This window comes from Muntiacus reevesi, chromosome 2 (assembly GCF_963930625.1).
Source record: "Muntiacus reevesi chromosome 2, mMunRee1.1, whole genome shotgun sequence".
Lineage (NCBI taxonomy): Eukaryota > Metazoa > Chordata > Mammalia > Artiodactyla > Cervidae > Muntiacus > Muntiacus reevesi.
In genome coordinates this window covers 36724107-36744933 of record NC_089250.1, presented here as the reverse complement: position 1 = coordinate 36744933, position 20827 = coordinate 36724107, and the positions used below count along the sequence as shown (strand labels likewise).

Sequence of the window (20827 nt, the reverse complement as noted above, 5' to 3'; positions counted from 1 at the left end):
CTTGCATTCAGGGAATGAATGTGATTTATGAGAGGGAGGGGAGGACCCATCCCAGACTAGTTTTCTGGAGGCACCATAGTATGGAGGAAAAGTTAAAATTTTACATGACCTCCTTCTCCTTCTGCCTCTGTAACCCAGCTTGCTCCTTACAAAGTCTAGATCAGGTAGGTCTCAGAAAGTGGGGACTCAGAATACTAGGAACTAGAGCTTATCTCACTCACCCGTGTCCTGCTCTTTGCAATCGCCCTAGCCCCTGCAAACCCGCAAACCTGCAAACCTGCTTAATCATTCCTGTCCATGTATAAAAAACTCTGTAACACCTTTGTTCAGGACTTGGAGGCCCGGAGTAATAAAACTGAGTTCTCCAACTCTCTGAGTGTGGCGCTTGTACTGGTTTCTGCAACATTTCCGGATGCCCCAGTGAGATTCCAACCAGGCCAGCCCCTTGAGCTGCCAGACTGGTGGCTTGTGAAGGAACCCCGAGATGAATGAGGAGGTGCACCAGCTGACGGTGTTCCGGGTTCTCTTTTGGACCCGTGTTCTGACTCTCCGGATGGCTGAGCCCCGACCGGACTCATTGGAGGGACGGACCAACTCACCGGGAATGGCCACAAGAAAAAGGCTCTGGGCCGGTCCCCAGGCAGGGACCTACTCCAATGGGTAGAAGAGGAGGCTGATCACTTCCCTGGGCTCCCAAGAAGGGAGCATCAGATAGGGAGAATTGGGGACTCAGGAGGAAGGGGGGCATTGTGATAGCCTCTGAATGATTGTGAATGCGTGATTGCTGATTGAATGGAGTGAGAGAATTTTTTTTTTTTTTGAAACTGCAAAGCCAATTATTTTTACATATACAGTTAAAAACAACTAGCTTGTTAAAAGGCCTGCCTAGGAAAAAACTTGAAGTTAACCCTTTCCATGTCCTTGAAATACACAATCAACTTTGCCTGAGACCTTAGTCTTGGACAAATTAGGACTTCAAGCAAAGAAAAAAAGGTGTCAAACAGATATTTTAAATCTCAAACAAAAAACTATAAGATCTCTGTCAGTCTTTCTATCTAGATTTATGTATGTCTCAGTGTATGGCTTTTGTTTTTTTCTGATAATATTGTTGAAGTTGTAAATGAGTTCTAATTTAATTGGCCTAAAGAAAAGTAAGTGCTTACAAATAAAACAATTCTAAATACAGGAAAAATTAGCCTAAATAAATCTCAGGTTCACGTGAACTGGGAAATATTAAATATTAAATATCTAGTATTAATGTTTGTTTGCTAATCTAATAAAGAAGTAGGATGTATGTTTTTAATACAAAAGGTATAAAAAATAAAATTATATTTTATAAAGGGAAAAGAAAGTAGGTCTGACTTACAGGTTATTACAGAAAGTGATTAACAAAGTTTGTGGAAAGTGGACCCTAAAAACTTTTGTACGTGATTAGGACTGACTAAGTTTAAAATAAATTTAATTAAGCTTACCTAATGAGTTTAAAGTAAGCTGGTGCAAAACTTGAATTTGGCTTTTCTCTCTGTTAAGAGGACATAATTTCTTTAGATGTTGAACTGCTTTTATTAATAGATTTAAATTTCTTTACCTCTTAATTCGTCTGTTCTATATTTATCTCTGAAATCTTTTGTTAACTTTTTCTAAGTAAATAACTATTATTTCACAGTAGCGTATATGATCCCACCTGACTGAGTGTTATAAACCCTTTTGATATTTATCGACAAAACTTCCGAAATAATTTGTCTTCCAGCTAAATTTGGGGTGCTTCAGAGGGCCCATGAGACATCCCAAAGAGCTATTAAGCTACCTGAGTTCATTGGACATGTTAAATTACATGGGAAGTACTGTTAAAAGAGTGAAAAATCTTTTTAGGTTATACTGTATGGTTGATGTTAACTAATGTAGATATCCTAAAATTATGTGAATTTCATCTAGCTCTGATATACCCTGATAAAATATGGTCAATTATAATTCTAGTTATCATATTAAAGTGTTATGGCTAGGTTTCTTTCTCAATTGCAACAGAATCAGATTTTAAACATGCCTTCTATGGTTTTATTCTCACGTCTTTAGAAAAATACTACTAGTTTTTCAAGATTTACAGAAAAGACTTTCTAAGATTAAGTAAGTAAACAAATTTTGTTATGAACAGTAAACTGGTGCCAGATTGGAAATTGGTCTCTCTATTTAGAGAATAAAGTTTTCTTAGAATGCAGCTTTTGATAACAGATTATGGATATTTTTGCCTTTAAGTGATTTATATTTGTTTTTAAAATCTTCTTGCTACTTTGATAAAGTAAATAAACATTATTTAAGATTATGGTACATGTAGACAAAGCTCATTCTGCTTCAACAACAGCAACAAAATAATCCCTCATGGTTAGGCTTTTGCTATCCTGATGTCCTTAAAACATGGTAAGAGTCTGCTCCTAAATCAGGAAATTAAAAATGGATAAACAACAGCTGAAAACCAAAAAGCCAGGGCTATGGGAAATTCAAGAGCTCCCTGACAGACCTCATTTTTATTTGATGGGTTAAAGCCTTCCCTGGATACAGTGTTAATGCCCTCACAATGAGTTCTCCAAAAAAAAAAGAAAAAATTATGTTTCACTAAACATTAAGTTCTAGTTTTGTTAATTAAGGTCTGTGTTTACTAAGACTTACTTGTGAAATAGGTTCTTGTTATGTTATATTGCTAAAAGTTTTAAATAAGTTATTAGAAAGACACTCTAAGATGGTTTCTAAAGCTTATCTTGGTAACCAATCTTTGCATAAAGGTCAGATGCTCCATGATGTACAACCAGGAGATGAACTCTTGGCTATAGTCATTTAACTGAGTCAGATGACCTGGGGTATACCGGGCTATATCCAATGAACATTCTTGGCTTAAATTCTTCCTTGTGACCTTACTAATAACTGCTAGCTTTATTATTTTCTATGTAGCTTGTTTCAGAAGATTATTTCTTACATTACCAAATGTGTGACTGAGCTTGTGATGAAATGCTGATATGATGTTCCATATGAGATCAATAATTGTAATAATGTAACTCTAGATTTGGGAAGAAGCAACAAGAGGAAATATTTTCCTGGACCAAGAGGCTAGTAAGACAGGTATGGTCCAGAGACTTTTGCTACTTACAAAGCCTGGTCTAGTGACAACACATTCAGTGGCCTGTCAATGGAATCTTTGTTAGACCTGGGAATGAGCCTTCCCAGCACCGCAGGACACAGTGACCATGAAATGCCCCCAAAACATGGTCAAATATGTGGTTATGAAGGGGCCCTGCAGACTGGAAGTTGGCCCTTGCCAGCTGCCTCTACAAAGATTAAATCATGACCACTACAAGATGCTGACCTTCAACACCCCCTTGAAAGGAGTTCAGGGTGGAGACAAAAAGTTAAGGCATTCTGTAATCTGGAAAAAACCTGGAAAAACAGGCCTTCAGATAGATGTTTTCAGGTAAAGATTTTTATGAGTCCAAATTCTTGCATCTTTTCATACCTAGAGAAACACTAATGTCATGAATCCGTGTCTTGACCTGGTTCTGCTGGCTAGCCCCTCAGCAGCTTTCCTACTTCTATTAATCTTTGGGCCAAATATCTTTAACTTTCTGGTCAAGTTTGTTTCTTCAAGTAGCAGTACGAGAAGAACATCCCCTGGCCAACACCCAGACAATGCTGGAACAAGCTGCCTTATCATCCTGTGGACTCTCATTGCCCTCCGTTAATGCACCCCAAGATCCTCAGGTTGTTCTCCCTTTGTAGATCTTATATAGGAGACCACCCCAGTAATAGAAAACCTCAATGGAGACCACCAACAACTAGCTGGCCTGGAGATGTCCCGACACCTCCAGGCCCTGGAAAAGTCTTCCTGCCATATCACCTGAGAAACCTTAAAAAGGACACCCATTCCTTTGGGCAATTGGGTTCATCCCTATCAGCCAGGAGATGAGATATGGGTTAAAGTTTAAAAGAAAGAATCACTTCAGCCAGTTTAAACAGGCCCTCACACAGCTGTCGTGGCAACCCCTACTGCTATTAAAGTTACAGAGGTCATCCCTTGGATCCACCACACCAGAGTCAAGAAGGCAGTGGCTTCCTGTGATGAGGACACCTGGAAAGCAGTTCAGGACCCCAAAAACCTCCTCCAGGTCCGGTTCCAAAGACAATGGCCTTCACCCATGAAGGACGCTGAGCCCTGCTCTAGTCACTTTAGAAACTGCCTAGTCCATGTGCGGCGAAGCTTGAGGATCCTTCAGTCTTGCTCCAGCCACACTCTGACAGTTGGCTGCTCAGTGCATGGCAAAGCTTGAGGATCTGGCAATAAAAATATTGATGGATTTTCATTGTCAACCCTGACCTCTATCCCTAATTGGTATTATTGCTGTGCTTTCCATTACAGGGCCAAGTAGACTCGCTGGCTTTTACGGAATAGGAGGGTTTTACAGAATAGGAGAGGGCTAGACCTACTGACAGCCGAAAAGAGAGGACTCTGTCTCTTTTTAAGAAGAATGAAGAATGCTGCTTCTACATAAAACAATCAGAAATAGTCAGGGACATGGCCCAACAGCTAAGAAAACAAATCATAAAAAGGAGAGAGAAACTAGCTAATTTCTGGGGTAATTAGAACAATATCTGGAACTGGGCATCGTGGCTTTTCCCTTTAACAGGTCCTCTCTTCATGATCTTTGTGGTGCTCTTGTTTGGCCCTCGTATTCTCAATGTGGTTACCAGTTCATAACCTCTCGGATTGAATCCACAAGGTTACATATGGTAATAGGTCAATGTAGCCCCCTAAGTGATGGGGAGCTGTGAGTGTCCTACCAGAACATGAGATGCTGCTTTCCACAATGAGTGATAGAAGTATCAAGAGGGGGGAATTAAGAGGAAAAGTTAAAATTTTACATAACTTCATGCTCCTTCTGCCTCTGTAACCCAGCTTGCTCCTTACAAAGTGTAGATCATGTAGGTCTCAAAAAGTGGGGACTCGCAATACTAAGAACTGGAGCTTATCTCACTCGCCCCTGTCCTGCTCTTTGCAATCGCTCTAGCTCCTGCAAACCTGCAAACCAGCTTAATCATGCTTGTCTGTGTATCAAAAACTCTGTAACCCCTTTGTTCGGGGCTCAGAGCTTGGAGTGTTAACTCTTCTGGGCCCGCCAGCATAATAAGCTCAAGTTCTCCAATTCTCCAAGTGTGGTGCTTGGTTTCTCGAGTACTGCTTTCTGCAACAACAGCCACTTTTGTTGGCAGTCCTGTACTATCACATTTGGGAATCAGCCAAAAACAAAACATCAAAAACAAGAAAAAAAGAAAAACCTGCCTGACAAGCCAGCAAGTCCACCACAAAGTTCTAGAAAGTGAGTGAGGGAACCTCGAAGATAAATTGGTGCTATCTTTGCCCATGATGACACTTCATCTGGAGACAGATTCAACCCCAAACCCTTAGATGGAAATGAAACTTAGGAGCTGAATCAGGAGGCTCCTGGCAACATCTGGGCTTTGTCCCCAAAGGGAAACTTTCTTTCCACTTGGGCAAAAATGAACTCATCATGCAGTAGCTGTAGCTGAACATCTACACGCTCCAGGACTATGTAGATGGGTGAAAGGGTGTGTTCTGGGTGCTGTTAAATTTTCACAATTATATTTTGTTGCCAAACCTTCATTTTTCCTTCGGCCATGTTCCCCAGTATATTGGGGCGATGACCTCAAGCCCACCGGGTTCTGTGTTTGTGGGAGTGAAATTCCAGGCACCAACCTCTTGTAAAGGAACTGAAGCCTCTCTGCCTCAGAGGGTGTCTCTCTTCCAGGGTCCGAATCATGGGGAAATGGTGTGAGGGCAGAAAGGACCCTTGGAGGGTGTTTATCTCAGAGGCTCATTCTCCAGACTCCATTCCATAAAAGATCCTTGCCACTGTTGCCACAGCCCAGCCTGGAGCCCCCCAGGACCAATCCTTCAGCCTCCCACAGACCGCGAGGTTTCACACCACTTTCCAACAGATTCACTCTCACTTACATGATCCAGAATCAATTTCAGTTGCCTACACCCATGAACTCAGATATGGGAAGAGGGAAAACAGAAGACTCCACATTAGGAGTGAAGCTGGTAGGGGGTGAATAGAGAGACCACAGGCGTGACTGAAAACCCTCCCCTTCCTTGCTGCCCTGGGAGGTGAGGGAGGCTGCAACTGAGCGGTTCCTCACCTCTCTGTTCCACCCATAGACACAGGAAGGCCTGGGCTCATTCACCAGAAGACTTCTTAATTCTGCAAGAAACTGTCCATGTAGAGAAGTAGTGGGTGTGCCATTTGCTCTGAGACTTCTTTGTGGGGAGTGGGGAGTCCAACAAGAGACATTCACTGTGATACAGTTAACCCCTACCCCTTGAAAGTGAAGTGAAAGTGTTTGTCGCTCAGGCGTATCCGACTCATTGTGACCCCGCAGACTGTAGCCCGCCAGGCTCCTCTGCCCATGGGATTCTCCAGGCTAGAATAGAGGAGCAGATTGCCATTTCCTACTCCAAGCAATCTTCCCCACCCAGGGAATGAACCCGCATCTCTTTACCACTGAAACACTGGGAAGCCCTTAATTTATTACCTCAAGCCTCAATTCTATTTAGATTCTTCACAGGTTGGACACCCCAAACCTGAATTACTTCGCCCTGAATATTCTTCACAAATTTATTGTTTCTTTGTCTAAAAAGTATAAAAGCTGCCTGCTTTGGCCTCTTCTTAGGTCCCACAGGTTCTATGAGACCTCCATGTGCATGAATTAAATTTTGTTTCTTTTTCTCCTATTAATCTGTCTCAAGTCCATGTTAGTATTAGGCCAGTCATGGGAACCTGAGAGCAGAAGAAGGGAGATTTCTTCCTCCCCTACACTCTCAACCTGTAAAGAGCCACCAAGTGCCCCCTCTCAAAGCTTCTGGTTATTGGAGCTTCCAGTCCAGGGACTGGAGCTGGCCTGCCCATCCTGAATGCCCATTTCCCATTTTGGTCCCACACCCAAGTCTATACCTGCTCTGCTCTCAGGTGGGGGCCTGGCCTGGCCTCCCCTGACGGGGGCTGGCCCCATCGTATAGACTGATGTTGGAAAACTCTGAAGCTTGTTCCCAGAAGCATGAGAACAGGAAGACGATCTCAGATTCCATCTTTTCCAATCACAGTGGAGGAAGGGCTGTTACAACGTCACTTCAAGCTCAGACCAAGTGCATTCTAATGAAGAGGCTAACTTCATTTCCACAAAATTAATTTTTAATTCCATAAATTAGTTTTTAATGGAGACCAGAAATGTTTTGGAATGCCATGCTCGCCAGACAGCATCCTCTTTATAACTCAGAAGCACCACAGCGTGACTTGAGGTGTCAATAGTTTTGCACCTTGTGTTATTAAAAACCAAGAATCCTAAGACTGCAGAGTGCTTTCTGAACATGTCCTCAGTGAAGATCACAGCTATGGTTCCAAGAGGGATAAACACCTTTAAGACATATATTTTCACTTGTTACACAAAAAACTAGATAACAGTGTTTCCCCTACAATGGTGCCATATACTGCCATCAGTGGCTTTTGTGTTTTGGTTCTTGTCCAATCCTTACTTGCATTTAAGCCTAATTTTTACATAATAGTAATCATACTATATTTGATAAAATTGAGCACCCTTTCTTTATTGAGTATCCAACCATAAGAATTTTAATACATTGCTACATAGCTCTCATCTTTTCATTTTTAATGGCTTCCTCAACATTCCATAGAGGAATGTACCATAACTTACAAAACGAGTTCCCTCTTAGTGGTCATTTAATTATTTTCTATTATAAGTGAAATTGCCATGAGCAGAGAGATGAGGTTATAAACTATTTTTAAAGACCTCTGGGGAAGGTTTCAGTGTTATAATTCTACGTGTGATAAAGCTCTTAATGTCAGAGAAGTATTTCCTAGCATCTATAATCTTCCCTCACATTATAACTAAAAGACCACTTTTATTCTCTTTTCTTCTTCCTATGAGCTGTAACCTTTCACAGATGATTCCTTTCATTACCACTTAGATGTAGGACCAATGACATGCATACAACTTAACCATGGCTTCTCGCCTTTTCCAAAATATATATATAACATACAGTTAGCTTTGGTATTTAGTTTTAGAATGCTCCTCCAAGTTGGTTCATTGACTTAAACATTTATACAAATAAAAAAATATGAGAAAGCAGGTGTGTGTGTTACTGGATATTATTTTATTACAAATGAACAGATGGATATTCTACGATTCAGGTTCAGGTTTTAAACCTTAATTGGAAACATGTACAAACACAGATTTTGCTGGAATAACTCCACCTACTGCCTTCCCTTCCTTGTATCTCTCCTCAAGGAAGAGATTTTCAGTCCACAAACATTTTTGTGAATCTACAATATGCTAGTTACAGACGGTACTAGGGTGAGGCAGACATCCCTGCATGTTGGCATACTGTTTTACAAGCTGCATTAACAAGGTACTTTCACTACATTTAATCTTCCCTGGTGGCTCAGATGGCAAAGAATCTGCCTGTTATACAGGAGACCAGGGTTCGATCCCTGGGTAGGAAAGACCTCCTGGAGAAGGGATGGCAACCCACTCTGGCATTCTTGCCTGGAGAATCCCATGGAGAGAGGAGTCTGGTGGGTTACAGTCCATGGGGTTGTAAAGAGTCGGACACAACTGAGCAACTAACACTTTCACTTTCAGTTTCAGGATAACTTCCCTGCTGGGCTGATAATTAAATAGCTGATAATTAGAACTCACTGTGCTGGGCAAGGGAGAGGCCAGGAGAAAGAGGGGCAATCTAGGGATCTGCCTCCAAAGGGTGGGAGAGCATCTAGGCTTGCAGTGAGCCTGGGAAGAAAAACCATAAAACACGGAACTAACGTGGGCACTGGTTTGTGATCTGTGATGCTATTGATTGTGTCACACTATGCTTTTCTGTGTCATGGGTGCGCTCAGTCGCTCAGTTTTGTCTGACATGTTGTGACCCCATGGACCATAGGGAGGCCCCTCTGTCCATGGGATTCTCCAGGCATGAATACTGGAGTAGGTTGCCATGCCCTCCTCCAGGGGATCTTCCTGACCCAGGAATTGAACTCGAGTCTCTGGTGTCTTCTGCACTGGTAGGCAGACTCTTTACCAATGAGCCTATTACGGGTTGACCTGTGTCCCCTAGAAGATATGTTGAAGTTGTCACCCCTGGTAGCTCCTAAGGTGATTGAGTTTGAGGACGGGGCCGGTTTAGATGTGATTAGTTCAAGTGAGGGCAGCCTGGGTCCTAATACAGTACGGCTGGTGTCCTCATAAGAAGAGGATGGAGACACACACACACACTCTGTGGTGATGTTTATAGAGTATGTCTTCAGGATAAACTCATCACTGGGCCGATGAGTAGGACTTTAAATTCTCATCAAGCAGTTATTGCCAAATGCCCCCAGTAAGCTTATACTGAATTGCATGCTCACTGACAGTGCATGAGAGTGCGGGGAACTTGAAAATGTGTGGCCCTCAGACACCCTAACGTGGTTATTCTGTTTTTGGGGCCTGGGGTGCCGCCTGGGAACCCGTACTTGAAGAGCTCCTAGAGGATCACGCCGAGTGTCCTGGGCTGAGGTCTCTGGGAGACTCCAAACTCCAAGATCCCCACCTGGTTCGCTGGTGCATCAGTGATGCAAGAAGCAGAAGTTTCGAGCCTGGATGAATAGAGCAGTAACCTCAGCCCTGGCCTCCGTGTCGCTTGAGCTTTCCAGGTGATTCCTAAGAGCCCCGGGGCTTGAGCAGCTGTGTGCTAGACTTCTCTACACTCTGCTTCTTGTCTCTTGACCCCGTCCTGACACATGACAGAGAAATGAAATCGAACTAAGGATGAGAGAGGGACAAAGTGCATCTACACTAAGCAACTTCAAGACTGTCCTCTCTGGAGGAGACCAAGCCCAAACCCCTAAGAAAATACATTGCATTTGCTTCCAAAGAATTAAATCTCTCCTCATTCATCTCAGGCTGCTTGCTGGGAGAGGGGGGACGGAGGCTGGGAAGGGGTGGGAAGTGGGAGGAATATCCAGAATGCAGCAAACTGTCCAAAGAACACAGCTCTTAAAAATAATAATTAATGCTGGAGAGGGTGTGGAGAAGAGGGAACCTTCTTACACTGTTGGTGGGAATGCAAACTAGTACAGCCATTATGGAGAACAGTGTGGAGATTTCTTAAAAAACTGGAAATAGAACTGCCATATGACCCAGCAATCCCACTTCTGGGGATAGACACTGAGGAATCCAGACCTGAAAGAGACACGTGTACCCCAATGTTCATAGCAGCACTGTTTATGATAGCCAGGGCATGGGAACCTAGATGCCCATCAGCAGATGAATGGATAAGGAAGCTGTGGTACATATACACCATGGAATATTACTCAGCCATTAAAAAGAATTCATTTGAATCAGTTCTAATGAGGTGGATGAAACTGAGTGAAGTAAGCCAGAAAGATAAAGACCAATACAGTATACTAACACATATATATGGAATTTAGAAAGATGGTAATGATAACCCTATATGCAAAACAGAAAAAGAGACACAGATGTACAGAACAGACTTTGGGACTCTGTGGGAGAAGGTGAGGGTGGGATGTTTCAAGAGAACAGCATCGAAACATGTGTATTTTCTAGGGTGAAACAGATCACCAGCCCAGGTTGGATGCATGGGACAAGTGCTCGGGCCTGGTGCACTAGGAAGACCCAGAGAGATTGGGTGAGAGGGAGGTGGGAGGGGGGATCGGGATGGGAACACATGTAAATCCATGGCTGATTCAGGTCAATGTATGACAAAACCACTACAATATTGTGAAGTAATTAGCCTCCAACTAATAAAAATATATGAAAAAAAAAAATTAAAACCCTCTTAATTTGTACAGTAAATTACCTAGCCTGTATCAGCTGAGGACTTTCTTTTCCTGATAGGTTCAGACAAAACAAAAATAGCTCTTCCAGAAACACTGTGCCCAATACATCAGCTGAAACATCTGTGGGTGGACTTGACATTGAGTCCACATGGGGTGCAGGGTGAAGGGTGGAGTCAGACAGCCCTCTGGCCCCTGGCCTGATTATCTGTCATGACTCTTCTGGGGTGGGGAAAGGACCCTCCTTTCTGGTGCATGAGATGCCAGAGCCATGCTGGGGGGCTGTCCTTTTAAGTTTTGAGCTGCTGGGGAGAATTAAAATGTATTGAGTTGGGCTTCAGCTTACGGGAAGGATGATATATAGCTTGACTTTTATTGAATATAAAATGTGGAAGAAGAGGCTGTGTGGCACTGTGGACAAGAGCTGGTCCTTGGAACAGACAGGTGTGAATTAGAGACTGCTGTACCTACTGTTCACTATCATGAGATCTCAAGCAAGCTACAGAAACTATTTGAAGTTCACTTTTTTTCACCTGTAAAATGGACGTGAGACCTAGTACTCACTCACATTGATTGAGCTGACTGTGTGCCAGGAGGTGTTTTAGTCCTTTACATACATCATCTCAGATAATTTTCACAACAATCTTGGGGCAGAAGAGGGATCAGGAGTGAAGGCACAAAATAATCATGCAGGGAGCCAAAGGAGGAACCAGGGGTCAGATCTGTTACAGGTTGAATTATGACTCCCCCCCAAAATTCACATGTTAATGCTCTATCTCCCAGTGTGTCAGAATGTGATTGGTGTTTTGTTTTGTTTTGTTTTTTTGAGGAAGTGTCTTAAAAGAGATAATTCTATTAAAATGAGGTCACTAAGGTGAGCCTTAATCCAGGATGGCTGGTGTCCTTTATAAAAAGAGGAAATCTGAACAAGGACCCATGGAGGAATGATATAAAGGCAAGGGGTGAAGACAGCCACCTCCAACTCTTTGCAATCCCATGGACTGTAGCTGCCTGGTTCCTCTGTCCATGGAATTCTCCAGGCAAGAATACTGAAGTGGTTTGCCATTCCCTTCTCCAGGGCATCTTCCTGACCCAGGGATTGAACCTGGGTCTTCCTCAATGCAGGCAGATTCTTTACCATTTGAGCCACCAGGGAAGTCCCTCAAAGCAGTTCAGGGTGTCTTTAACTCACTCTTCCTGCTCTTAACTAGTGGAAGACAAATCAAGTTCAACATGGCGAGAGTAACCAGCTGAAGTCATTCCCATGGGTGTCTTAACTGCAGAAGACCCCCTGCAGGAAAAGCACATAACCACCTCTCTCCCTATGAATTTCCAAGGCAGCATGTTAGCTCTGTGTCTGAACCAATGAGCTGAAGACAGCTCATCAAACAAGAAACCCAGAAAGGCCATCACTGCTGGATGAAGTGGGAGATTAGGGAAGAAGGGGGCCACATAAACTCAAATATTTCAATTCATCGCTTTCCACCAACCATTGGCCTTGGCTGTCAAGATCTGGAGGCAGAGGTCTGTGGAGGGAAGACTTGACCCAGGGGTGTCCTTCACTCGAGGTGGGGGCAGGGAGCCGGCAGAGAATATTCAGAGTCTGGCGGCTTAATTTCCTCCTTGAGCAGGCAGGTATGACTTCTCCGCAAGTCCAATTATAGGCAAATCACAGGGCTTAACTTTTCAAAGAACAGGGAGCTAAGCCATAAAGATGGTTGAATGCACGGTATTGATCGCCCTCATTTAGAGAGGTTTGCCCATCTTTCAAGAATGAAGACAATCAATTGAGAAGAGAGGATACGGTTGTGTGCCTCCGGCCACAGTTCTAGTCGCTGCCTCTCAGTGACAAGATATTAACAAATTGCTATCTATCATCTAAAGCTGTGTATACAAGATATACTTTGAGCTAAGTCAATGTAATTAGGGAGGGATCGAAAGATGCTTCTAGCAGAGCGAAGGACAGATACCACAGATGGGAATGCCTGTAGGAGGTAAACTACAGCTGGAAGGTATGTGTAACGTCTTGATCTCAATCTTCCTCTTGACGTTCTCTTTCCACAGAGAATGTCACAAGTTGGGTTTCGGGGATTTTATTACAAAAAAGAACGTTAAAATATGGTAGGAGTTGTGCCAGGTGTTGGGACAGGGCTAGTTAGACTGGGGTACACTTGAGAGGATGACTTTCTGGGGATCCCAGGAACCCCTAAATGCTATGTGGGATCACAATAATGTGACCCTTTCAACGAGGTTCTCCTGAGAAATGCGGAAAAGAAGCAAAGCAAGGCTCAGTGGCTTTATCATATTCATAGTTTTTGGCTACACACATAAATGACTTGATGCAGAGTCGGCTGGCCAGGTGGCCAGCTCTGATTCCCACTGCAGGAGGGCAGAAGGACCTCAAGCTAACACAGAAGGCTCCCAGGAGGTCAGATGGGGGGAGGAGGAAGAGTGAGTCGAAGGCTCTGCCCTGTCCACGCCAGCTGCGGCCCCTCCAAGTGTCCTCACAGACGACTTGCCCACTCAGTGCTCTGTCTTTCTGGAAAGGCACTGACGTAAGCAGTGAAGAGAACCCAGCAGGTCCCACAGAGAAGGTGCTCATGGCACCCAGCTGGGATGGAGTGGCTGCAGCCAAACCTAGAACACAGCTTCCAGAAACTTCCTCCCCTGCACAGCCTCCATGGTGATGCTGGTACCTGGTCTACTTCTGCTAATAGGCCAAACAGAGGATGCTGGGTAGGATATCCCTAGGATCCCTAGTCCCTGTTCTATGCTTGACTGGGGGTTCAGGTGTGTGCTTCTGGAAGAAATAGGTGAATCTGACAGCAGGTACAATTCAAGTCTCATGAATTATGTGTCTACTGCTGGTCGCCTCTTTAGGCAAAACTGCAGTGTCAGGGGCGCCTGGCTTGGTCCTATGGGTTTGTTACCTTTGCTTTGCTTCCATGATCATGGGGTACTGATGATACCTCAGCCCCGATGCTGCCCCACAAATGTGTGTGGGAAAAAGGGGGTGACGTGGGGAGGGTGGGTGGTTCGGTTCAAGTCATGGCTCTACCTGAGTGCTAAAGACCATGCATTGTGGTGCAGTGAACCAGCCCTAGGACTCAGAACTGGAAAGAACAGGTTCAGTCCTGGTGTAAGGGGTTATCTTCTTATTTGTGTGTTCTGAGGCAGATCCCTCAGGTCTCTGAGTCATGATTTCCTCATCTAGGTCAGGGGTGTTTTGTAAATAAAGTTTGGCAAATGCCGTTTGTTTATCTCCTGCCTCTGGCTTCCTTCACTGTAATGGCAGCTTTGAGTGGTTGTAACTGAGGCCAAGGGCTTCCCTGGTGCCTCAGATGGTAAAGAATTCTCCTGCAATGCAGGAGACCTGGCTTTGATCCCTGGATCGGGAAGATTCCCTGGAGAAGGGAATGGCAATCCACTCCAGGCTCTTTGCTTGGAGAATTCCATGGACAGACCATGGGGTAGCAAAGAGCTGGATACGACTGAGTGACTGAGCAAGCATGAATAGCTGAGGCCATGGGGCTCACAAGTCTGAAGTAGGTGCTTCTGGCCCTTTGCAGAAAGTTTGTGGGCCCCCCAGTGTATAGCACGGAGATGGTGGAATTCTTGACCAGACAGGCTGATGGTGAGGATCCTATGGAATGACCTTTCCTTGGTGGACACCATGTGGCACATGTTACATGTTACATGTTACTGTCTTTCAGAGGATGGATAACACGTCTATGGGATCCATCTCCTCTATGACCATGGAAGCAGGGGCAGAATTCTGAGCAGCGGTGCAAATAGTGGGATGTGAGGGGCACAAAGAAAGCTTCTGGGGATGATTCAGATCACCTCCCCTGAACACAGGCACACTGACTGGGTGCCAGCTATGGAGAGTTAAGCCTTCAGCATCCAGATTATGTCTCTGCTTGAAAAGATTTGGAGAACAAGTCCTCTGGGGATGGCAACACATCCAGGTGTTACCACTTAGCAACACGTGTGCAGGAGCTCATTAGTGAGACGGCTTTTCTTGATGATGCTGACTGAGATTGGTGCAAGGAAGGAATGGGAGTTTATGGAAAAGGTCATTTTCAAATTCTTGGGCAGTTTCTTGCAAGTCGGGGAGAAGAGCTTACTGAAAGCAACAACAAAGGATGCAGGGCTTAGAACCGGGAGGCCCTGGAAGAGGGAGGATTAAGACAAAAGAGGTGAGAGGGCAGTGAAAACCCTCTAGACTTGTTTGCTTCCCGAGACATTCTTTATGCCAGGTGTGTCTTCAGCATGGAAGGATATGCTGACTGTTGATTAGCTATGACATAGGTTGCATTGTTTCTTTATACATTTTCAGTTGGCAAACAAGCCAAAAAGTAGTCTGCTACAGAACATAAGTGGATTCTTGAAAATTTACAGTCTCCTTTTCTTAAACTCACACATGCTGAAGGTTTGATTTTGGGGTGGGGGGGGTTAGGACCATAGACCAAAGAATTAAGGAACAGGGTTCAGTCCTGGCAAGGAGGGGCTGAATATTCCATTTCTCGGTGGGTTCTTCCTAAAACGTATGTATTTTTCATCTTCCTCAAAGGCTAGCCTCTTTGTCAATAGCAGTGCCTTATCAATTCTTTCCTCTTATCCGTATTTCATTAATTTACAGTGGAACAACCCCAGATTGACAGAGTGAAAAAGGAGATGTGTGTAGAAATGACAACTGGCATATATCTAAAATATACGGGGGCTGGTGACTGTGCATCCCCCGCACCAGGTGGCTGGAGAGTAATTCATATGTCAAGCCAAGCAGCCCACGGATGACGAAACACCAACAAGGAATAAAGGTCAGAGTGATCGATTCCTCTACTTAATGCACAGAGCACCCAGTGCGTGGCATTAACAAGCCCCAGCCCAGCAATGCAGAACAAATGAAGAAAGTCATGCACCGACTTTGCAGTTGTGCTCCTGGAAGGTACAGAAACCATCATGTGCTTAGATCTGCACTCTGAGAAATGCCAGGAGGGAACAGCCTCTCATTCTGCAGTCTCCTTTCCTATGCTTGCTGTAACACATCTCCAAACTCAGTAGCTTAAAGCAACACGAATTTATTTTCTTACAGTCCTGAAGGCTAGAAGTCTACAACTGAGCTGTGAGCAGGGCTGTATTCCTTCCAAAGGCCGCATTTCCTTGCCTTTTTTTGCTTCTACAGGCTGCATGCATTTGTTGGTTCATGGTCCCCCTCCTCTAGGGCTTCCCTGGTGGCTCAGTGATAAGGAAGCCACCTGCCAGTGCTGGAGATATGGGTTCGACCCCTAGGTTGGGAAGATCCCCTGGAGAAGGAAATGGCAACCCACTTCAGTATTTTTGCCTGGGAAATCCCATGGATAGAGGAGCCTGGTGGACTACAGTCCTTGGAGTTGTAGAAGAGTCAGACATGACTTAGGGATTAAACAACAAACCCTTCCTCCAACTTCTAAGGGAGCAACAGTGGATCAAATTCTTCTTACATGGTACTACTCTGACTTCCTCTTCTGCTTCCATCTGATGAAGTATTAATCAGGCTCTTCATCAGATTATCACCTGATGAAGTGATAATCAGGCTCTGGATAACCTAGGATAATCTATCTTAAAGCCAGCTGATTAGAAATTTAATTAATTCTCACCATGTACCATAACATATTCAGGGGCTCTCATGAATGACCTAAGGATTCATGACCTAAGATTAGGTCATGGACATCTTTGGGGGCCGGTATTTTTCCTACCACGTACAGGACAGGAGCTAACATCTATGGTGGGGAAGTGAGGCTGAGTGTAGACCAATTCTACTGAAGATACCCATACAGGAAGGAAGGAAGTTTGATGGAGAAGCTGAGCACCCAGAATTCTTTGAAAAAAGAAACAAAGCAGCTACATTATTGGATGAATCCAATAATGATGAAACTTATCTAGTGGTAGAAGGACCATAGTGGGGTAACTGGAACTGTTTCTATCAACAGCTGAGGCGTGAGTCTAATTCAAGAGGAATGGCTCAGTTCATGGATGAGGACCTTCATCCCAAAGGATATTAGCAGATTGAAGTGATTGGCTTATATTGACTAAATAAAATATGAGTGCAAATGGAATACAATGCTGTTCTTAGGTTAAAAATAATCAGTTGTACAATTACAGGGAAGAGAAGAGTGTCTTGATGGGAGGGGAGGGTTTCAGATGTCTCTGTGGTGGCTCACTGATAGAGAAAATGCCTCCCAATGCAGGACACTCAGGTTCGATCCCTGGGTCGGGAAGATCCCCTGGAGGAGGAAATGGCAACCCACTCCAGTATTCTTGCTGGAAAATCCCATAGCCAGAGAAGCCACAGTCCATGGGTCACAAAGAGTTAGACATGACTGAGCACGTATGCATGTAGCTTAACATGAAAGAATACTAATAGTTAATGAGCAATAGCTTAAAAAGCAAAGTCAAACTCTGGATGTTTTAGGAGAAGTAGGGTCCTAGGTGAAGGATAGAGCAGATGTTTCTGAGACATCTGGTCTGGTTCTGGTGTTCACTTTCAACAGGGCACTTTGCAGATTTGGTGTCCAGAGGAAGGGAACTAGTGTGAAGGCAAATCTGAGAAACATCACATTAGGAAACTGGAGATGGTTATAGAAACTGAGTTCACAGGGTAGACTCTGGGGGTGGTGGTGGTGGGGCACTCAGAGGGGGAGGGGCTCCTGAGTATCCTGACAGTGACCCAGTTGGGCAGTCTTCCAAGGCCTGATTCAGAAACTTCCACTAGTTGAACTATACAATTTTTATTTATTTACCTGCCTCTGACCTCCCACCTCACTTAAAGGAGGGGGATTTCTCTGTTCCACTGATATGGGTTTGGCCATGTGTATTGCTTTGGACTTATGCTGGAACAAATATCCTTGTCCACTGTGAGATTTCTTGCCTTCCAGTCATGGCCGTGAGAAGAATAATGCCCAGGGTGGGCATTTCACTTTGGGAACTGTCAATCCCCAAAGCTGAGTGCCATCTGTGTGGGTAGAAACTTCCAGGAAGAGCTCTGGGGGCAGTTCACACCATTTTTAGCCATGGCATTTGTTCAGTGTCAAGGAAGAGTGCAGGGAGTGTAAGAGAAGATTCTATCTCAATCCTGAAAGTCCTTCAGACATTGGAAATTTGGCAAACTATGTGCTCCCAACACTGTCTGAGAAGGTAGTATAACTGCTAGGTAGGACCAAGTGCAAGCCAACAGTGAGTTGGAGGGCAGATGCTGGATCTGGATAGAGCTTATTTCATTCAGAAATAGCAGTAAATAAATAAATAACTAAACAAACAAAAGACCCAGAAGAAAAGGAACCCATATAGGAGAACTGGAAAGAAAAATACTAGGAACAAGGTAGGGAGGTCATGCTGTAGACTCAGGCAAAAGCATTCTACAAAAAAAGTGATTCAACATCAGAGCCAGGAGGAAATTCTTCAATGTATTGATTAGGACATAAATAAGGATTTTAACACAACAGCCAGTCCAAATTCATAAGACTGAGAGGAAAAAACACATCAGGATGAGAACAAAAAGTGAATTGATCAAACATAGAACAACTAAGGGGTTTGCCTGGTAGCTCAGCTGGTAAAGAATCCTCCTGCAATGCGTTCAATCCCTGGGTTGGGAAGATCCCCTGGAGGAGGGCATGGCAACCCACTCCAGTATTCCTGCCTGGAGAATCCCCAAAGACAGCGGAGCCTGGCGGGTTGCAGTCCATGGGGTCGCAAAGAGTCAGACACCAATAGCATAAATAAGAGGATACCAAGCACAAATGGAAAATGAGAATTTTTCTGAAAGCAGCAAAGAGCAGAATTGACAATGCAGAAACAGATTGGTCAGGAGAAAGGTAAATTTTCACAGTTTTATCAGAAAGAGATAAAAATGGTGAAGAGAAAATTGTCGATGTGTATGACAGGGGACGTAGGGCTTCCCTTGTGGCTCAGGTGGTAAAGAATCTGCCTGCAGAGTGAGGGACTCTGCATTCAGGGGGTTGCAGAGTCAGACATGACGGAGCGACCAAGCACACACACAGGAAACGAACAGAAAAACAGGTTCAACATGAAGGTTCTAGTTACTGGGGGGATGGGAACATTCCTGAGTGCCTGCTCAGTAGCAAATACAACTGATATTGAATGGAAGTGATTTAAGGTCAGATATCTAGCTCCTGGCGCCCTGGGAACCTCCATCTGCAAGCTGCCTGTGTGCTTGTACTTCAGAAGCTTCAACTCCTCACTAAAAACCTCAAAAGGAGGTGATAAGGGTGGGCTTTCTTATCTCTTTTAAAAAAAAAAATTTTGAAGATTTTTTTTTTATGTGGACCATTTTTAAAGTTTTATTGAATTTGTTACACTATTGCTCTTGTTTTATGTTCTGGTTTTTTGGTTGCAAGGGATGTGTGATCTTAACTCCCTGGCCAGGGATTGAACCTGCACTCACGCCCTGTATTGGAAGGAAAGTCTTAACCACGGGACCACCAGGGGGATCCCAGAGTTTTTTGTCTTATTTATGTTTATTGATGCCAGCATTCTGAATGGATTATCTTGCTTAGAGGTTATAGTCAGTGAGGCATCATTTCTGAGATCTAAGGGACGGATTGTATTTTATAACAGGGGGCAGCATCCTGTAGGGGTGAGTTACGTGGATGTCAGAAAGGATACAGGTTGAACCTCCAGTCCTGAGACCCTTCCACTGCTTGTGTTCACTGTGATGAAGAGTAAACTGAGCCTTCAGTCTAGCTCAGAAGCTGCCTGACTGTCTCCTGCTGCTGGCCCTGAGACCTGGGGCAGTAACAGGAGGCAGGCAGTAGTGGGGAGCTGCTCAGACTGAACGTTCCCAATTTACCAGGGAGCTGGTTCCTCAGTTTGGCTGTGTTGCTAACAGTACTTGTGCCGGGAGAAACTGTTCGGAGCCACTGGGAGAGACACGAAGTAGAACACTTGATTTTATAATGGGAAAGGCTCACCACATTCTCGGCAAGAGTCATAATGTGAGCTATACTTAGGCATATTCCAGGGAATATTTGCACTGCGGCAATAGAGACAAAGTCTCAGGAGCATCTAAGCAGAAATAAAATAATTAACCATGTTAACCACAAAGGTATGAAAAATCAAACTGGGCTGCAACAAGAAATGCCAGAAGCCAAGGAGGGAATGGAGACAGGTCAAGAGGTCAGTGTTTGTGTTCAGCTGAAAAATTACCCTGAGGTGTAGGGGCCTCAAGCAACCATTAATTCATGGATGCTGTGGGTCAGGAATTTGGAGATGACACAGGGGGATGGGACTTGTGTCTGTGACATTATTTCTGGGGCCTCAGCTGCAATGACTCCAATACTGGGTGTCATTTCCTGGCGGCCTTGCTTGCTTCCTCTCTCTAGCCAGAGGTTTGTGGGTAAGGCAGAGGGTCAGCTAGGGAAGTTGCTGTCACCCTCTCACATCTCTACATTCTAGACTTTTCTCTGAGGTCACCAGCACCATCTCTGGAGAATGCAGAGGTGCATCAGTTTGGGACTCGAGGACCCAGAGCGTTCCCACCCCCGCCGCCCAGTCTGCAGTCCCTCTGCCTTGCCCCAGCCAGGCTGGTTTCTCTGTAAGTCGGCGCGTGTCCTCATGGGCCTCCTGCCTGGGCACAGGCTCTCGTGCCTCAATGTTCTTGTGTCAGAAAATCCACACACATCCCATTGCCCACACCGTCCCCATTCTGTGACATCTGCTGCATTTCCTGATCACAGCCAACGGCATTTTTGGTAACTCCCCTGAAAACAAGTTGTTTAAACCACACAGCTGGGACTTGAATAGTCATTTAGCACCATCACACAGTTCTTGCACTTGGGTATGGTATCCGCTGTTAAACTGTAATTTTCTTGGGGGCAAACAAAACCAATTGTAAAAGTACATTTTGTCTCACTTTCAGAGAA

The 20827-nt window shown here is 44.4% G+C and overlaps 1 protein-coding gene across 2 annotated transcripts in view; it reads right to left on the bottom strand.

The window, feature by feature from the left end:
* PCSK2 (proprotein convertase subtilisin/kexin type 2) overlaps positions 1 to 20827 on the bottom strand; it is a 229676-nt gene that overhangs the window by 103487 nt on the left and 105362 nt on the right. The gene's annotated exons all lie outside the window — the stretch shown is intronic.